The following is a 21,624-nucleotide window of genomic DNA, read 5'->3' as shown; positions in this document are numbered from 1 at the left end:
ACAACGTACGTAATTACATGTGAAAAAAAAACTTAGCCTAGTCACAAGTTACGCTGATTCCTGTTCTTGCATTATCAGCTTGAAAGATGCAACCAAAATCATGCAGAGGAGTTAAGTCCATGAAAGATGATCGCAGTTATTCTTGGCAAGTTATAATAAGGTTCGACACTCTCTTGACCTTCCAACCCCCCTGACTCGTGGGTTTTTATTCTCCCTTAACCTTTAATATTCGCCTCTTGTCCTTCTCCATTTACCTCCCACTTTCTGTCCCATTTCCATCCACAGCTTTATCTCCGGTTCATCATTTAGCACCGACGTCCTGTGTTAGTCACTTCTGCCACTCGTTCCCACATCCACCTCACCCCTGCCACAACAACTTATTATTTTTTTACTTAATTTTCCCTTCCTCTGTTCATCTTCTGTTTTTAAAAAGGGGAAAAAGGTCACCTCGTTATCTCCATCCTTTCTCACCGCCGCCCCTCTCTGTCGCACGCCACACTTCACAAATTCACTGATGCATTTCCCCTTCCGTAACTCATTCTCTTCATTTTTCAGAATGCTCAGTCATCCCTTTGTTTTTCGCTGTTGTCTGTTATTTCGTCAAGCTTATATCTTTCTCATCCTCTAGTGCCCCTTACTTACGTGTGGCAGAAAAATTAAAGGTCTTCACTTGTACGATAGTGTGTGTGTGTGTGTGTGTGTGTGTGTGTGTGTGTGTGTGTGTGTGTGTGTGTGTGTGTGTGTGTGTGTGTGTTTACCTTCTTCTACGCCTAATCTTGCACGGGCACCTGTGGAATCGTCAACTCCCATCACCTGACATAGATGCGTCTCAAGCTTAACCAAGACTTTCAAGGTGAGGGGAAAAACCGAAGCGTCATCATCGCTACCTACAAACTTCAGTGTCCCAAATGTCCTTCTCTGCTTGCAATAAAACGACAATAAAACGATAACTAAAACAAACAGCAGAATATAAGTGGACGACTATGTTTACAGATGCATTTGAGATCTCCACTTCATACAAGGTTGATCCAGAAGTTTTTTTTTAAGTGGTGTCCTTGCGAATTAGAATTAAAGTGTGAAAGTGTGTATATAAAGTGGTATTGACTCTTAGGTGGCAAATTGAAGGGAGATTAGCCCTAAACTCTTTGAAGGGAATGGGCTGTGGCAGAACCGTAAGAGGCTGAGTAGGTCCCTTGGAAAATCATTACAGGTAAAAAGCTTTGATAAGGTGCATTAGGCAGCGATCGTGGTGTCAGGTGGTGTGACGGGCCAAGCAGGTGATGGACTTAACCCAGTCTCACTCCAGCAAAGAATATTTAAGCAACAGGAGAAAACGGACCTACATACTAATACTAATACTAATACTGCAAGAGTTAGCCGTTACTCCCAGTCTTTCATTTATGCAACAGGTCAGCTCTGGAACTGTCTCCCTCTGTCTGTATTTCCTACTTCTTATGATCTAGAGTCTTTCAAACGCAGTGTGTCCAGGCATCTCGAAATGAACGGTTCTTGAATTTGGCTCTCTTTTGTATTTTTTTTTTTTCTTGGAAGGAACGGTTCACGAGCTTCTGGCCTTTGGTTCCTTCTTCCTTGCATTAAAAAAAAAAAAAATGCTTACCTTAGTGTGAGCAGACCACATTTTTTGGCAATTTTGTAAGAGATGAAAACCAACCAACCTGGAAATAGAAAAAAAATAAGAATTAGTACTTGAAGAATGTACCTAAGCTATGTATGTTTTTTAAAGGCAGTATTAACAACACCTATGCTATATATGTTTTTTAAAAGCAGTATTAACAACACTTACGCTCTGACAATTGATAATACACCTCAGCACACCTGCCATATATACCTTCCTACACCTGTAAATCACTATACACCTGTCACGTATACCTTGCTACACCTGTACATCACTATACACCTATACACTATAAATCACTATACACCTGCCATATGTACCTTACTACACTTGTACATCACTATACACCTATACACTATAAATCACTAAACACCTGCCATAAATCTCAGTGTACCTTTAATTATAACCACACTTTTCATCGGGAACACAGGTGAGGAAATAAAGGTGTAAAATTAATCGCCGAGAAATTAATCGCTAAAAAATTAATCGCTGAGAAATTAATCGCCGAGAATTTAATTGCTGAGAAATTAATCGCTAAAAATTTATCCCTGAGATATTAATCGCTGAAAAAATAATCGCCGAGAAATTAATCGCTGAAAAATTAATCGCTGAAAAAATTAATCGCTGAGAAATTAATCGCCGAGAAATTAATCGCCGAGAAATTAATCGCTGAGAAATTAATCACTGAGAAATTAATTGCTGAGAAAATATTCGCTGAGCAATAGGTGTTACCAAATTTAATTCAATAAAACTTCGGCTCCTTGCCACCCGAAGGTCCTTTACTATACCTCATACCAATAATCTGGCCAGGCATATATGGCAACAGTGTTCCCGCCGAGATTCTTATTGGCTGGAGGTGTTTGTTCGGTTTCGTTGTTGCTTAAACCGATACTCTCTTTATTATCAGATGTGATACTGAGTTTGTCGACAATACAATCGTCAAAAACAATAAGAAATCCATTATATACTTAACAACAATGAAATTTTCGTAGTAAGATAGAGATATGAGTCAACAAATATTATAAGAGTCCAAGTCAAGGTCAGCATTCGAACAATTCCTTTAAATCTCCGACACTCCTTAACATAATAGAAAATTAAGGAAACCTGCTTAATCTAAGCGTTGTTATAACACATTTAAATTTTAAGATCAGTCCGTACTGTGATAATAGAGGAGATATAATGAAGCTGTTTTCCTTTTGCCTACTTTGATTTTCGCCATTTTTTCAAACCTCCCTCCCCGCAGAAATCGTCTTTTCATTAGAATTTTTAATTATTCAGAGTTGTGGCACGATTTAAGGATGCGGACTGATCTTATAATTTAAATGTGTGTTATACCAATGCTTAGATTAAGCAGGTTTCCTTAATTTTCTATTATATTATGGAGTGTCGGAGACATAAAGGAATTGTTCGAATGCTCACCTTGACTTGGACCTTTATAATACTTTGTTGACTCATATCTCTATCTTCCTACGAAAATTTCATTGTTAAGTATATAACGGATTTCTTATTGCTTTTGAGACTGTACTGTCGACAAACTCAGTATCATATCTGATAATAAAGAGAGTATCGGTTTAAGCAACAACGAAATCGAACAAAAATCTCCAGCCAATCAGAATCTCGGCAGGAACAGTGTTGCCATACATTCCTGGCCATATTAATTGGTATGAGGTATAGCTACTTAGAAACTGTACTAGAAACAAGTGTAATCAGTGAGCGTATACCCCCGCCAACGCCTCTACCAGACAACTCAGATCATCGCCAAAATTCAATCAACTCTTCCTTGGCCCATGACCCACATATCCACAAAATTTCATTGGATTCCATCAATAACTTTTTGAAGTATCTTATGGACAAACAAACAAACACAATCCTGAACCGGAAGTCGAACTTAGATAACCACCAAAATTCAATCAACTCTTCCTTGGCCCATGACCCATATATCCACAAAATTTCATTGGAATCCATCAATAATTTTTTGAGATATGGATAAACACACAAACAAACAGACAGACAAACAGGGGTGAATGCATAACTTCCTCCAACTTCGCTGACGGGGGTAATAAAGGCAACCAGAGGGCCCCGGGTAGGCAGAAAGTAGAGACTGGAGTGACAAGGAGGGAAGGAGAGAGTGGAGTGAGAAGGAAGGAAGTAGAATGAGAAGGAAGGAAGGAGAGAGTGGAGTGAGAAGGAAGGAAGGAAGTAGAGAGTGAAGTGAGAAGGATGGAAGTAGAGAGTGAAGTGAGAAGGAAGGAAGAGAGTGGAGTGAGAAGGAAGGAAGTAGAGAGTGAAGTGAGAAGGAAGGAAGCAGAGAGTGGATTGAGAAGGAAGGAAGGAGAGAGTGGAGTGAGAAGGAAAGATGTAGAGTTGAGTGAGAAGGAAGGAAGAAGAGTTACACAAAGCCTGATAAATGAGGGGAGGCGGTGGCTGAATCGGTAGAGAGGCGGCTTGCAATCCTGATGGACCCAGGATCGAATCCTGGCTGGGGCAGGGGACAGTTTAAGGCTTTGAATTTCATTAAAAGCAGACTTTCCTGATCTACCAGATGACCCGCCGACATGTCGTAAAAATACCCCCGCTAATACCAATACACCAGTCCTGTATGAGACAGCCCTAGCATGTATTCAATATGGACGGTGGGTGTTAGCGCCGAAGTGGTGACATGTGGAGGTGTAGGAGGACTACTGGGCCTTGGGATAGGCTACTGCCCCCAAGATATAGGCCCTGAAGCCTTTGCCCAGAGTCGGACACATAAAAAAAAAAAAAAAAAAAAAATATTCCTTGCCACTGACCCCAGCCCTGCACACGAGATCCACTGTCAAAGCTCAGCAATATATTCACCTTTCTGGCCAGTAAAGGTGACGACTCCATTCCAGCCACCATGATGTAAGTCTCGCAGAATGTTGTTCACGGATGGTACGGAAAGAAAATTATAACAGCTGCTGACCTGTTTCCTTGATTTACGGTGCAATTATAACCGTAACTCTATGGCAATTGCACACCTTTCATCAGAGCCTGCAAGGGACGTGTTCTTTCCAATATACGACCGTTATTGTCCAAAATTATTATACTAAACAGTTTCGCAATATCTCGCTTGCAGAATTCATGGGCGTGTCACAGAGTTTCGTGGATATTTTTCTCGTGAACACGCTACTGCCACTGCCTGGTTTGGGGCTCTGGTGCAGGTAGCTGGCGTTACTCGTGTCAGGTGTCCATCCAGCTACTGTCAGCTGGTTAGGGTAACACAGAGAGGGGGTAACTGTGGTAACCAAGGGGGTGTAGTGGTCTTATACCCCAATCTAATAAGCTCACTAATACCAATGCACCAGACCTGAATCAGACAACCCTAGCATTTTCATCAATATGGACAGTGGGTATTGGTGCCAAAGCAGTGACATATTAAGGTGCGTGGCACGTAGGAAGACTACTGAGCCTTGAGAAACGGGATGTTAAGCCTATTCCACACACACACACACACACACACACACACACACACACACACACACACACACACACACACACAAAACACAAAATATGCATAATGCTAAAATTTTCTACACTACAATGAAGCACCTCTTGAACACTACTAAGATGAAACCTGAAGAAACTGAAAAGAAACAAAATCTTCACACATGCTCTAGATATAGGTGTTTGCTTATACAGTGAACGCAGTAAGCCAAGCGCCTCTGAGATGGTCATGCAGCACCAGGAGTGAAGAGGGTGGCAGGGACAGGGGCAGGGTGGAGGATAGCAACTGTGAAGAGGGTGGGAGGGGTGAGGCAGGGTAGGGGATGGCAACTGTGAAGAGGCTGGGAGGGGCAGGGTAGGGGTGGCAACTATGAAGAGGGTGGGAGGGGTCTGGGGAAGGATAGGGGTGTCAACTGTTACTACACCTGAGCACACACTTCAGCACGGAGGCAGTAAGAAGTGGGAAGAAACCTTGTGGGATTTTCCTGAAGCACAACAGAAGACTGAATACAAAATTGACACGTAAATGACATGGAAATAATGCATGATAAACCAACTTTGCCAGTCTTGGGGTGAAGTTAAAAGATGAGAGATATCATGGAGTGCTAAACATAGTATCACACATCCAATGACAGGTTGCAAAGTGACTGTTTCAATTCACAGCTGACGTGCATGGACATTAAGAGAAAGGGATGGCAATGCAAGATGATGACGGATGAAGACAGCAAGTGACAGACAATGGTGAGCGATAAGTGAGATGGGTGGGGCAGGGTGGGGGTGAGCGAGGGAGGGGTAAGGGGGCGAGGGCACTTATGAGAGAGCGAGCCACGGCCAAGGACACGGCCTAAATTGACTCCCAAGGGCACAGACACTAGGCGGGAGGGAGGATCAGGACAACCAACCATGAAGGCACTTGATTTTGGGGCAATTAGGTTGGGAAAAGAGAAGATGAAGGAGATATATGGCCCACAGCAAGGGACTCACCACCACTGCTGACTGTGGCTGCATAACTAGTACCTTTCTTCTTCCTTTTTTTTATATGTACCTTAACGCGGATCGATCAGAATCTCAAGTGCAATGGCGCAAGAGTACTCCAGGAAGGGAATTTAGGACCAAATATTTACTTAGGTGTTTGAATGCTAGCACGATCATAAGTACGGAAAATAAAGTGTGAGTGAAGGTTCATTGTTTCATGGGGAGTGTGTAGAGCTGAGACAATAGAGGAGTGATTTGTGTGAAAGATGTGGGGTAATAAGCTGGGCTGATCCGAAATTAGGAGAGTGTGTCTTGACGTTATGAAGAGAATGGATTAAAAAAAATAATAAATAAATATATAAATAGGTACTTGTACTGAAAGTCTGGAATGTGTCTGTTCAGGATGATTACATAACCAGGTGGGAAGACGAGGTGTGCAAACTGCGGAGCCAAATTAATAAGGGAACTGATTTGATGATTTTACTGAGGTAATGAACAGTACATGGTTAGGGTTATAACTCAATTTCTTTTCTCTTTTTCCATTTTTTACATGAGAGCCTGACGAATAGCTGTTTCGTGCGTGTTTATGAAGGTAGTTCGGCATAGCATAACCTTTAGGGCAGAGGCGGAAATGTAACAGGCTTGAATGTTAACAGGATTTCACTGATGACTCAAATTACAGTCCTTCCTCAACTTCCTTTTCCACACCTACTCCCTACCTACCTACTGCTATGAAACACGAAGGAATAATGACGATGGTGATGGTAAAGATGAAACTCAAAACAAACATCCACTCTTGAGAACACACCAGCAATGCAGACGTCAATGAATGGACGCACTGATCGCTGGTAAGTACTTCCGCAGCAGGCATGGATTTTTTCGTCCTTGACCTTTGCTGGCTCTCTCACTCACATCTCCACATTAGTATTTCTTAAACGCAAATGCTTCTAACCTTTTCACTACGAGCGGTTAATCCTAATTTATATGATAACCTCCAGAGATAAGCCCTCAGATAAGAAACGTGTTATCGAACTGAGTAGGTGAACATAAACACTTTAGACGCCCTGCCAAGACAGTTCTAATCTTGGTTTTACAGAACGATGCATTTAATTTCGTAGGACAAACTGTTACGCCATCAGTCTTCTCATACAACTACACAAATGGTATTCTGAAACAGATTATTTGCACAACAGTTGAGGTAATTACGTATTAACTTTTTCAGCTTTTCACCACACTCTCATGCGTGGTTTGCATGAGGTTGTGGGACGTGGACAACACACACAGACACAGACACACACACACACACACACACACACACACACACTATAATACTCTGGTGTGCATCAGAAGCCAGAACTCACACTGCACTTATGACTTCTCTTCAAACAAATACGAGTAACCCAAGTAGTCAGCACTTATCGTAAAGCTAAGCACACACACACACACACACACACACACACACACACACACACACACACACACACACACACACACACACACACACACACACTGGACATGCTTACACGGTCTCCCAGTAAACTGTATGTCACTTAGAGAACTTCACACGCCTACTCAACCATCTCCTTCAAGACGTCTCCATATCCTCACTAAGAATTTTTTCAAACACACTTCACACTAATGCATCTCTCTTAAAATCCATTACTAACTGATTATACAAAGTTACACTTGATACACTCTGACATACACTTTCTTTATGCACTCTCCTCTTACCATTAACAAAACATCACGAAATTGTGCTTCACCTCTCCTCCCTATCACTGACACCGACCTCAGTACACATCACATACCCCTACGCACACCCTATTCACTGCACACCACCTCACACACCCTAATATTTACACACACACACCCTACCGACAAGCAACCCAGTACACATCCCACCTCACACACCCTAATATTCATACACACCCTTCTTACACCCTACCTAGCAAACACCTCCTCACGCACCCTAATACCATCACACCTCACACCCTTTCTGACGCCTTATCCAGTGCACATCACCTCACACACACTAATATTCAGACACACCTTTTTTACACCCTACCCAGTAAACACCACCCCACGCACCCTAATACCATCACATCTCACACACACGTTTCTGACACCATACCCAGTGCACATCACCTCACATACCCCTTCAGACACCCTACCCAGTGCACCCCACCTCACACACTCTCATAACATCACGCCTCCCACATCCAGCAACACAACTTCAAGCTTTGCATTTGGACACAAGACTAAACATTTGGAAAGGCTTTACTGTGTGTCTAGCCTATAATTATCAAAAACCAAATATGGCTTTCTCTTCACTAGGGCAATCAAGTAAAATGATAAATAACCCTGAAGTGCCAGATAATTTGCAGACACACTGAAGCAAATTAAAAAAAAAAAAGGTCACTCACGCTCGGTCTGAAGATAAGAACAACTTTTTTATTTATTGACAACTCTGCACACACCTCGAGGTTTGCAAACATCAAATTCCTTATCATCATCGCAATATATAAAGACACTGACTATATCATATCTATTACTGGGCAATTAAATATACAGAGATAAATATAATCACAAAAATAATGTGTTCATCAACGTCTGACGCGATACAGAAAGGGCATATACAAGGAAGCATACTATTCTGTTGCTGACGTCAAGCGCATTAACTAATATGTCTTTTCTCTTAGGGTCCTTGTGACAAAAGCACTTTAACACACACCACGCTCACACTCATTCATTTGCTGAGACGTGATACATGCACAGTCACTTGTTTTATGCACACACACACGTTACTGAGGTGAGGTATATTAACAGTGCCTCAGCATTTATATGGCGTGGATTCTTGCAGGGAGCGCCAGTGTGTATTTCCTTATTTTAGTGCCTTTCATTTCCTGTGTCTTTATCCTACCCACCCCATGTACACTGTTATTTAGAGATAGCGCTGACAACGTATACTTTGTCACTAACTTTATATCCAGCATTTTCCTTCCTGCTGAAAGGCATATACGTAGAGATAAACAAAACAACTCTCGCAGGAGCCCCAAAGCTGAGAACCAGATAAGAACAGCTTCAGAATGTGACTTAGATTACAACGGCAAAAGCAACAGCCACAAGATATGCTTTCACTCATGCATAAACACGCCTCTTTTATGTCCACACGCGTGATGATGTAATGTACCGTAAACATATGCATTTTGTAAGCATGACGTGCAGAATTATTATTGTCATACACCCTAATACGTACAAGGCAGAAGGACAGCACTAACCAAACCTCGAGCCAGCTTCAAAACAATGCCCATTATCCCTTTAAATGGATGACTCTTTAAAATATATTAGTTTTACGATTGCCAGAAGGTTTTTAAGACTCAGTGGGAATATTTCAGTAACAGAGTGTCTTTTTCTACATTAGCCTTGCTGCACTCAGATGATCTTATTAAGCTTAGTGGATAAATCTCCTAGTGTAGGGGTTTAAGGCACCAAAGCAGCATCAAGTGGAACAATGGAGAAATATTGCCTGTTCGTCCCTCGGCCCTGTGTTGATCTCATTGCTAAGTCGCCTCGTCCTTCACCACCATCACCCCTTCCCTTTTTATCAACATCTCTGCTATCTTTTCTTTCCCGTGACCTTCCTCCACCCTCCCTTCCCCGTGATTATCCTCTCCTTCTCCCGTATTTTATCTCCTTCGTCTCAGAACTTCATACCCTGCGTCCTTCCATACCACCGCTGCTCCCCTCCCTTCCTCCTCAGCATTCGTGTCTTCCCCCAGCCTCTCTCGTCGCAGTCTATTCCTTACTATTTCTACGAGGCTGTTAGGAAAGGGAAGGCAAGAGGCTGATGAGGAGGGTCTGAGTATGCGATGGTTGGAAGTGGAAACAGTCAGACCAAAATCACGCTGAAGAGATAGAGGAGGACAGTACCTGCTGTTTTGGGGATGGTAGTGTGTTAATGGAGGAAGGATCGTGAGTAAGTATGCATAGAGATACCTTGGTCGAGAATGCCCCTCACAGGATGGGGCGTTGGACAAAAAAGACACAGGTATTTGCTACACACGCTTTCTCCTTCATAACCCCACTTTCTTCCTCTTCTCTTAGTCTATTGCCAGACGCCTTAATCCCGTAAGGGGTGGCCACAAACAAATCGCCTCCATGTCGCCCTATCCCCCGCTATTTCATTGCCCTGCTCCCAGCTCACACACCCTCTCTCTCATATACCTCTCCACTCCATCCCTCCATCTCATCCTTGGCCTCCCCCACGCTCTCCCCCCCTCCACCTCACACATACACTCTCCTTGTCAGTCTCTCACTCACAGTTATCATCTCTCAAATTCACAGTACATACCTCCTCGCTGGTCATCATTGTTACTATCCCTTCACAAACGCAGGATACTGTATTGAATAACTATAAATCACAGTACAAAGCGCAATAGGTCATATTTCTAATCATTTGTTATTCACACCTGGTTTTGGATAGACTTAGATCCTTCAGAAAATTATTACCAACGCCCATTGTCTCATTGGGTAAGGAAACTCCCTAACACCTATTCTTAAGCGATTTATCTGTTTATTACACCTTACTCATTCTGTTACACAAATCCTTCCAATATCGCCATACTCCGCAAAAAATAGCATACAAACGAATATTAACCAGCCATATCCAAAAATAAATCGCTAAGGAAGAGGTGTCAGGGAGCTTCCTTAACCGACGAGAATACGGAACCAACTGTATCAAGAATTCTGTAGAAGGTGATGCGATACTGAGAATGCGAGGGAGTCTTGAAGGGAGGGAATCACAGTCGCGTCACAGTGAGCTCACGGTCGCATCGTAGTGAGATCATACCCCTAATAACACCATCCAATTATATCACTGTGCTACGGTGCGTCCTTCAAGAGCAAAGTAGAGTGTGCTAGAGGAGTCACTGTGAAATAATAGACAAAAGGTCAGCACTGTGAGGTATATCTGAAAGGCATGTGAGAAAGGGATGAGTGGGGTACGGCTGTGTGTGTGATGAGGTAGTATGCAGTGTGGAACTGTGGTAACGTGAGGTGTATGTGAGGTGTGTAATTATAAGGCGTGTGGGTGTGGCAGTATGAGGTGTAGGAGTGTGTGTAGTATACTCGTAGTATGTTAGAAGTACAGTAGTGAGTCGCATGTTTTCGTCTGCTTTTACGTTGCTTCAGCGGTGGACACTAATGCAAACCCTCAAGACTCAAAGACGCTTGAATAATCACCATTTGCCTCAAGTAGCCTTAAAACTTATCAGTGTGTGTGTGTGTGTGTGTGTGTGTGTGTGTGTGTGTGTGTGTGTGTGTGTGTGTGTGTGTGTGTGTGTGTGTGTGTGTGTGTGTGTGTGTGTGTGTGTGTGTGTTTTCTACTCTTCTCCTTAGTCCATCAGCAACAAGACATATTTCACATTTCATTACTGCTTTCGTTAGTCTTTATCCAGCCTATGATATCCTTGTGTCAGGGAAGGTGCTGCTCTGGCTGCCGCTGTCGCCTTGTGGTTTCCGCCTACCTGCCTCTTCTGTGATCAGGTGCCAAGTACAGACCATATGGGCAGCATTAGCGTCTCCTCTGAACAACGAGTCTTGGTGTTGACGAGAAACATTCCGCAGACCAACGAGAAACATTCCGCAGACCACCAGCAGTCTATAAGGGCTTGTGTAAATATTTAAGAACACCATTAATGCTTCTTGAATAGCACTCTGAATAATCAACCAATCTAGGTCACCTCTTAGAAACACGCCATCCTTTCAAAAAACAAAAAAAGTACCTCCACAGCATATTTCGTTGCCCTAGCCTATGTAACATGCATAATACATCAAGGGCGGACTGTTTAGTATCTTCAATACAGTAAAACCAAACTTGACGTCGGCTGCCAAAAATGGATACCAAACAGTCTGTCTTTATGTCTGTTTTGACCTTCTCACATTATCAGCGTAGGTGTGTGAGTGGGGTGTGGATGAGTGTGTCGACCTAGATGAGTGTGATGGCTGCCCTGACTCTGATGGCGACATGACATTCCGTGACATGACTGCGAGGTTTGTCATGTCTCCTCCACTCCTGACTCTGGCAAACACGACACCACCACCACCACCACCGTCCCTGCTCGTACCACATTTGTTATCACTCCCTTCTTTGGCCACTTTTTTATCACTTTTGTTTTCACTTTGGTACCACTTCTTTCTGCACTTAGCTTCATAATTGACCTCTCAGGCTGTTTTGATGACCCTGCGCTGTTTGCTGGGAAGATGAGAGCGATGCAACGCAGACTGACACGAGGAATAAACTGAATACGATAATACACACAACCCTTGGTACTGCTGCAAAATGGACCTAGGACGAGGGGAAGAGAAATCACGGAAGTATTTGCAGGAGAAGAGTAACATGACTATTTCTAAAAACTGGACAACAGCAGCAAAAATCATGAACGCTGGCAACTGCTCACATGTCTCCACGCTGTCAGCAGAAAGACTAATGGATAAATGAGTGAAGACATTAATCTGAGACGCGAGGCTAGACGGTGAATATGGCCCGGGAGCATGACAGAGGTGGCAGGGGAGGTACGAGGCGGGGCGACGGGACATATATGGCAGGGGATGAGACGTGTTCTTTGGGGTTTATGACGCTCAACATTTCAATCACATTAGTAAAGTTTAAGTTTCGTTATCATTTCCTTATTTGCTATCAGTACAAACCCTGCAGATAATCAGATAATATAAATAGCATACAATGAGAATACTAAGATGGAATAAGCAATAGAAATCATTACGAAGTTCAAGGGACCTCCTCAGCTCATGAAAATGCGGCTCCATGTGTGAGAAGTGTGCAAACAGGGCTGTGGTGTGCGAGGACATGTGTGAGGCAGTAGATGCGGAGCGTTAGTAAGGAATGTAGTAATGAAGATATGAGTAAGGTGTGAAGGTAGTAAGGTTATGATGGCATGAGTGACTTGTGTGATGTAGTAGGGAAATCTGATGGTGAGTTAGGAATATAGTAACGAAGATATGAGTAAGGTGTGAAGGTAGTAAGGTTAGAAAGATTATGATGCTATGAGTAACTCCTCAAGGTAAGTTGTGAAGGTAGGAATGGAGATGGAAAGCAAGTATGAGGTGAGGAGAAGAGCAAGGGTTTGTGATGACATGGGTGAGGTTCTGAATGAAAGGAATGCGACGCAGAGGCAGGAATGAGTCGTAAAGGAGAGAATGAGGTGTGGCAGGAGTGCAAAAGGGGGTGTTAAGAGAGCGAGCGAAGATGGTGTGTGGGGGCAGGGGTGGTGTGTGGGGGGCAGGGGCGGTGTGTGGGGGTGAGGGGTGGTGTGTGGGGGGCAGGGGTGGTGTCTGGGGGGCAGACTCTCTTAAATGACAGGAGTGCGTCGTGAAAGCAGCAAGAGAATGGAGTAAAGTAAGGGCACACTGGATGTTTCCGCATATCTCACTGCATTATTCATTCTCTCTCTCTCTCTCTCTCTCATGCCAGTCTGCCGCTCATGTGTGACTTCTCATATTACGCCCCTCCTTGAAAAATTTAACAGTAAGCACATTAAGTCTCCTAATTTTCGTATACTAAATATCTGTGCGTTTTCCATTTCTTTCTTAAAATGAATAAACATCAATGACTTCCCGTAATTTCCTGATAATATACCAGAACTAATTATACCAACCACTTTTTAACTGAAGTGTATTTGTGGGTTCTATAAGTCATGCCTTCTCCATCACTTCACTTTCTTGTTCTTAGCTTCAGGTCACCTCCTCCTTCCCTTTCCTGAAACATTCTTCCTCCTTCTTCCTCGTAAAATCTATTCCTGGTTATACACTCTCCTTCATTCTCCATAGCCATACACTGTCCCTGGTTCCTACACACTGCCCCGCCTTCCCCCTGCCTACACTACCCCAGTCTCAACACCCCAGTTACCCCAGTGCCTTCGCCAGTACACAAGGGGCGCACACTGACCTCCAGATAAGCCGTGTCCAACTGCACATCCAGATAACCCCAGGCCCCGTCTTCCTTGCTCCAGTTTCACCTCACCCTTTGTGCTTACTCTTCTGGTTCTTCCCTGCTAATCTTTCCATGCGTAGCTTCATCCAGAGACGATAGTGTTGGACATTATCAAAACTTAATGAGAAGGGCCCAAAATGTTGAACCCACGAGCCTCGCAACTGTAAGGGCAGGTTTGTGATGGGCGGTAGATATGTTACCTTCCTTGTATGATCCAACAGCAGCTTCGCACAACAATCGATAAACGTTCTGTCTAAAGAAGAAATATTTTACTTTATTCCTGCTATCGTTACGCGAAATAATTGAAGTTAGGAGTTGCCTGTCTTCGTGTAAGGGTGAACATTCTTTTCCTTTTTTCCGCGCGTATTTTCGTTTCTCTTTTCTTGCCTCCCGAGCCCCCGCCTCAACTGCTCTTGTTATTTGTAATATGAACGTAGATTAAGGAGTATTTACGACAGCTGTTGAGGGGGGGGGGGACAGCGAGGGGTTACCAAGGCCACGCGGGCAGAGTGAAGGATGGAGTACGATAGGCTAGGATGGAAGGGGCTGTGGGCAGGGAAGCAGCTGGGATGGAGAGGAGATAGAGGTGGGGAGAGGTGGGTAGAGGTATAAGGGAAGAGGTACATACGAGGTTATAGGGCGAAGAGGCTGGGATAAGATGGTAAGTCTGGAATTGGGAGCCTTGTATTTGTGGATAAGATGGGCACAGTTCTTACTAATATCTCTATCTTGCATTTTTAGATATTTCTGTACTGCATACCGTTCATGGACAGTCGGCTACCTTTAAACCTGGGACAGTGTCTATCTGAAGCGGAGGTCTGGCTACAATTTCGGACGTTCATTCATCACATTTATTTGGTCATGTCAACGAATTTTTAACCCCTTCGTTCATTCATGTCAGTGCCGCCAACAAACATGCGCTTATATCAGGGTTGCCAAGTGAGCCGAATGCTACACTTCTGCTACAAACTGACGCTGTCTCAGGCTCATATGTAGCCAACTGTACATAAAGTCGACATTAAAGAGATAAAAATAAAATACACGAGAATAGTAACATTTATCACGGGAAGTAATGGATCGAGTGAGGTATTATTGAGCCTCCTAAGTCCACCATGATAAATATTTGGTTACGCTGATATAACCAAGGGACGGCGTAAGTTTTGGCAAGTGTGAGAGGAACTGAAAAATGAAAAGGAGACGCGAAGACCCAGGGTGCAAAGAAATGGATATGTGAAAGTACGAGAGGCAATCCTAACACTGCTGTACACAGGAATATTGCAGTAGTTACCCATTAGGCTGACTAACACACACACACACACACACACACACACACACACACACAGGGGAGTCAAAGATAAGCCAACAGTAGAAACGTATCGGTACATTTCATTACACAGGTGGAACTTAAAATACTCATAAAACACAATCACTTACAACAACGAGGCTTCACCTGCAATTAAAGACGGGCATTGAGTAATCTATTCAGGTATCAGACTAGGTAATTTTCTCCTGTCCCCTGACCAACGCATCATCTAGTGAGGTGAGGCTGGTATCTTCCGTCACCTAGAGAAAAATAGGATACGTTTTTATGTCCTCTTGGGTTAGGGGAGACTAGAGATTGGGTGAATTGAGTCAGTACAGGCGTCTCTCTTCCTCCCAAACTACCAGGCCTGAACTGACATATGCATCTGGGTCCAGTACCTTACCTGGCTGTAGTGATACCGGTACTGTACACTGGTAACAGGTTGTACGGCCCGGCGGCGGAGAGGGCAAGGTGCTGGTTGTGAGGGAGAGGGTGGTAGTTGTGAGGGAGAGGGTGGTGGTTGTGAGGGAGAGGGTGGTGGCTGTGTGGGAGAGGGTGGTGGTTGTGAGGGAGAGGGTGGTGGTTGTGGTGGTGGTATTTGTGAAAGAGAGAGAGGGTGGTGGTTGTGAGGGAGAGGGTGGTGGTTGTGAGAGAGAGAGAGGGTGGTGGTTGTGAGGGAGAGGGTGGTGGTGGTGGTGGTGGTGGCGACTGGTTATACGGACAAGATGTTTTACCAATGATCAGTAAAGACACCTGAACTGCAAAAAAAAAAAAAAAGTCTCACTAACAGTTAACCTATTTGGAGAAGGCTGCCACACTCGGCCTAATAAAATCATCCAGAAGTACCTAAAATTGAAACCTTTATCTCCGCAGCTGTCTTTAGGAATTGAGAGAGAGAGAGAGAGAGAGAGAGAGATCTAATATAGCCAAAACCGTACCCTATAATGACAGTTGCCATTACCCGTCGGCCGAGTTTAAATCCAAAAATTTGAATTACCAACGTACCTGTATTTCATCACAGTCTTATCATGGGTTTGACTGAAGAATGTATGGACGTGTGACCCACCTCTGCCTCGCATTCTACTACTACTTTTCCTCTTGTATATTTTACCTGTTTCTTGCTTCTTAACGCCAACCATCCCTTTTGTAACAGAGAGGTCATGTTGTGGACGATGATGATGATTCCATTTCGATTACATTATTTCTATTCCTAACCAGAATGCCTAAAACAAGTGTAGGAACATGCACCATCCCCTCATTCCATGTAGTGCTGTCTTCAGGTAAATGTTCAATGAATGATGAGCGAAATGGTTTCCCGTAACGCAGAAAACCATTTACTACGCTGGGTGGTCACCATATAATCATGCGCACGTCCGGTGTTTTAGAAGGTTAAGGCGCTTTAACTGGATATAACCCATAATGGTCAAGTCCAAGGTGTGGCTGGGGTTTAGTGCTCACAACGCCGCTCATGGAAGACTGACTGGTCACTGTAACCTTGAATATCTGGACTGAGTAGCGTCGTTCTGGGCACTTATGTTTCTGATGGGGCAGTAAAGAATATAGATGAATACGACAGAAAAGTATTTAGCAGACGAATGTAACACTACTTCAAATTGACTAAAGGACGCAGGACAGAATATGAAGCCTCCTGAAATTAAGGGATAAGAACTGAAATGAAGGCAGGATTTCTGTACATCTCTGTCCAGTACTGACATCCTACTGTTACCTATCATTACTGCTTTATTACTGCTTTCCTTTCAGGCTATCAGTCTAATAAAGTCACGGGAAGTTAATAAAAGACCTTAGGAGTTACTTTAATCATCTTGCCTCTTCCCATCCTCGTCTGACCTACCCACCTGACTCCACTTCACTCCTCATCAGCCCACCTCAGCACTGCATCACCACACACACACACACACACACACACATACACACACACACCTCACTGCTCTCATCATCGCCTCTCTCCCTCGTCTTTCCCACGTCGCCTTCGTCATTACCTCGCCCACCCCTTCATTTGCTGCTCCCTCTGTGCTTCGGGATTATTATGTTAGTGTTCATCCTTGTGTTTATTTTCTCACGGTTTGCCTGCCTCCATCATCATCATCATCATCATCATCATTCTCTCTCTCTTTCTCTCTCTCTCTCTGCACAGCTGGTAAATAAACGAGTCCACACAGTAAAGACAAATACATCTCAAGTATTTCGTACAACCAATGTGGAACAACTGAACGTATCGATTGTACCAGCTACGGACACAGGTCAAACACAGGTGCGTAATTAAGAAAAGGTAGGCTGAAAGAGAGACTGTATGACTTAAAAACTACATAGATAAATAAACATACGTGATACAACGAAACGCAAGTAGGAGTATTACTAAATCTGTTAATTGGCTATGCTCTCCTGGCGATAAATAGGCTACGACAAAAACAATTACAACTTCATTTCACTATCATGTGCTAAATGTACACAATTTTCATAACTACAGAGTGTACCCAAGTAAATGACAACAAACTGCTCTTGGAGATGTGTTAATGAAGTTCAAGAGTTTCCAGCGTGTCAAGATACCTGTCTATCCTCACACACTCTGTCTTAAAGAAAAATGGCCTTTGTCCCTGAGATGTGCAAAAAGACACACACACACACACACACACACACACACACACACACACACACACACACAGACGAAAAGTAAACAAATACATTACTGTGTGTGTGTGTGTGTGTGTGTGTGTGTGTGTGTGTGTGTAAAATCAATCTCTACGACCACTTATATAACGCACTTGTCTTATCTACAAATATACATGCCTGATAACCTCGGGAATGCTGCAGGTGCTGGGGTGAGTGAGTGAACCTTGAAGTGGCACTCCTTTAAGTCTGGGCCAGGATTACCAGACGGATTACTTCGCGGAATAGGAGGGATTACTGTATGAGTGGGAAGGCTGAGAGAGGAAGGAGCGTATAACAGAGGGTGAGGAAGGCGCGTTGTGGCGGAAAGTGAGAGTATGGAGCGACGTGAAAGTAAGGAACATAATAGAGTGTAAGGAACGTTGTGGAAGAGTATGAGAGCAAGGAGCACAGTGGCAGACCGTGCGAGGAAGGAACACCATGGCAGAATGAGGACAAGGAACGTGGTGACAATGGAACAAGGAACACAGCGACAGAGTGTGAGAAAAATGAACGTCGTGGCAGAGTGTGAGACGACTTTGTGACATGACTGAACCGCGTATGAACCGTGTTACATATGAATTACCCCTCTCATGCTCATCACAGCTCTAGTATTTCATTCCTGCCAACGACACACTATTTCAACAACAAGTGAATTATGGAAGCTTGTGAATATACACGCACGGTCACCATTCCCCCCTCTCAAAATCGGAATAATTCAAGTCTTCTTTTCCACTTCTCGCCAGATCACCTCCAGCCGCGGTAGTCGAGTGGGTAACATTGCTATAAATGATGTTGTGAGCCAGATAGTGTCAGGGTTCGAATCTTGGTGCGGTGGTGCCACTTGCTTCAGCTGTCTATCCACCATTTGCGGGTTGTTGAGGAGAATGGGTAACCAGGGTAACACTCTGAGTAACTGTGGTAACTTGGATGACGATAGAGCGGCCTTGCATCTCAGGACAGTGAATGAATTACCCGATACAGGCTCTAAGGACTAAGTTATAGGCATCATGGAGGTGAGAAATGTGGTCAAGCGCTTCATGGGGTTACCTTTATTTTAACTTGTTGCTTTAAAATGTCTTCCACAGGTGAGTATAATTGTCAAGCGTTGGCCAGGTTATGAGAGAGAGAGAGAGAGTGTGTGTGTGCGTGTGTGTGTAAAAAGCGCATCCTGAAAAAGACGAGGTGCGTGGGACGTGATACGAATGCAATGAGTATGTAATTAGGCGACCGTGAGAGAGACCGCGTGAGTGTGTGATGGAGTGTGTGAACCAGTGTCTGTGCCTCTCCCGCCAAATATTACCTTACACCACCTGCCGTAAACACGCTGCACAGAGGCGCTAGTTAGACAGGCATTAGAGTGAGATTTGTTTTTGTTCTTCACTGCGAGAGGTTTTCCGTAGACTATAAACGTATGGCTGACACAAGAACCAATCCGTGACATCATCGTCCTGGAAGACTTGATTACTGCTGCTTCGTAAATAACACGGTGACCTCGGTGCAATAACATTACCGGTAGTTTTTACGATGCCAGGCCACTGAGAAGCAAATGGTGCGTTTGATGTCCTCCGCTCATATCCAGTTCCCTGCAGACATACCCCCCTCCTCCCCACACACCTCCCCCAGCACTTAATTAAGCCAACCACTACTGCCACAGCATCTTTTCCACTTTCCTACTTACTGCAGTGTGACTGTATCAACAGTTATTCCTTAATAATATACTGTAGCAATGAATTATTATATAACGACTTTTTCATTTTCATGGTCCAGATATTGTCATCACTTCCAGCCGTGCATAAACATAAACATTGGAAAGAACTACACTTTTACTGAAACATCCTAACAAACAGGCTCTTATGTACCTGCCAGTTAGCTGCTTTTGTACGAAAGCAGTTACATGTAATTCAATACATTTGGTGAAACGTGACTTCCAAATCATAATTATGTATATATACCGGACTACCAGGGGTACCCGGCGTTCCCCAATAAAACCCTATGTTCGTGCATACCGGCACTGCCCAGGACCCAAGATGGCTACTTCCCCTATGGAAGAAGGCCCACAGGGTTCTGTTACCCAGTGAACCTATGTTCCTCCTTGGCCTCATTTCCCCAGGGGCGTATTTCCCATGGACCTATTCCTCCCATGGATCTATTCTCCCACAACCCACCCAGCTACCCTACCCACCTACCCACCCACCCATCTTCTCACCCACCCATCCAATCCACTCACTCACCACCCACGCTGTCCCACAACACCCACCAAACCCTGCCCCACCACATCCACCCTCCCATCCGCTCCATCCATCCACTCAACCCTGCCCACCCCACCAATCCGTCCACCTATCCGACCCGTTGTAGGTACTAAAGGGGGGAAAAAAACTCTACGGGAATTGGCTACCACGTTTCCACCATGTTGATTATTTCTGATTAGCCCTGATCTTGCCTTCACGGACGTCACTTTAGAAACTGTAATGTACACCTTAAAATTCGCACTAAAAAGTTACCCCTGTCAGAGAGAGAGAGAGAGAGAGAGAGAGAGAATGACTTTTTGCCCTAGCGATTTGTGATGAGCGAGAGCATCAGCGTGTAGGCGGCGTGATGTAGAACAGGATATAAGAATAACCACCTACGCTCCCTAACACCTCATCCTGAGCGATTCATTTTGCTTATTAAACCTATCCTTTTCTGTATCATCTAAATTATTCACATTCCACCATACTCTGCCTAACACACATATCAATATTAGACAGCCATATCAAAAAAACAAATCGCTACGGAAGAGGTGTTAGGGAGCTTCCATAACCCACGAAAATACGAATCCTTAATTTCTTCTGGCTACGTAATGAGTATGGTTTTTGGAAAGAGTCATTGCATGAGAGTTTACAATAAAAGAAGATTAACAAGTAAAGGAATACAACAATGCACCAGGTAATGCAGTATGAAGGCAGGTGAAACTTTATTTTTCTTTTTAATTTACACGATGATAATGACGTTCTATAAGACTGTATGAACGGCTGGCTTCGGAACTCTAAATATGTGTGTGTGTGTGTGTGTGTGTGTGTGTTTGTGTGTGTGTGTGTGTGTGTTTGTGTGTGTGTGTGTGTGTGTGTGTGTGTGTGTGTTTGTGTGTGTGTGTGTGTGTGTGTGTGTACATTACTCGATATATTATTGTACTAATTAAGAATATCATCTGTGTACTCGTTCCTTTCCTATGTTTGGCGTTCCCTTCAACTGCCCATCCGTTTCTCACGTTCATGCCTCTACTCCCTCTTTCATGAAAAATTCTACCTAGTCTTTTTACGATCCTCCTCCACCTCACACTTGCCTAATCTCACCCAACCTCACCTAACTTCACCTCCCCTCACCTCACGCCCGGTTATCACATTATGAATCATGAAATCTTCCCCATTTTTTGCAGGTTGTACTCACCCACCTTACTACCCTCTTGAAAATAGTTGTATTATTTCTCTATCTCTTTTGGTACAGTCTCAAAATACTTCACGGTAATTAGGGCCAGGTGTATAAACGGTAGATACGTATACGATACACCTGGGTAAATACACAGCGCGT

Source organism: Coenobita brevimanus, chromosome 61 (genome assembly GCF_032717465.1).
Source record: "Coenobita brevimanus isolate Jiangsu-jjx chromosome 61, ASM3271746v2, whole genome shotgun sequence".
In the NCBI taxonomy this organism is placed as follows: domain Eukaryota; kingdom Metazoa; phylum Arthropoda; class Malacostraca; order Decapoda; family Coenobitidae; genus Coenobita; species Coenobita brevimanus.
This window is presented reverse-complemented; position numbering follows the sequence as displayed.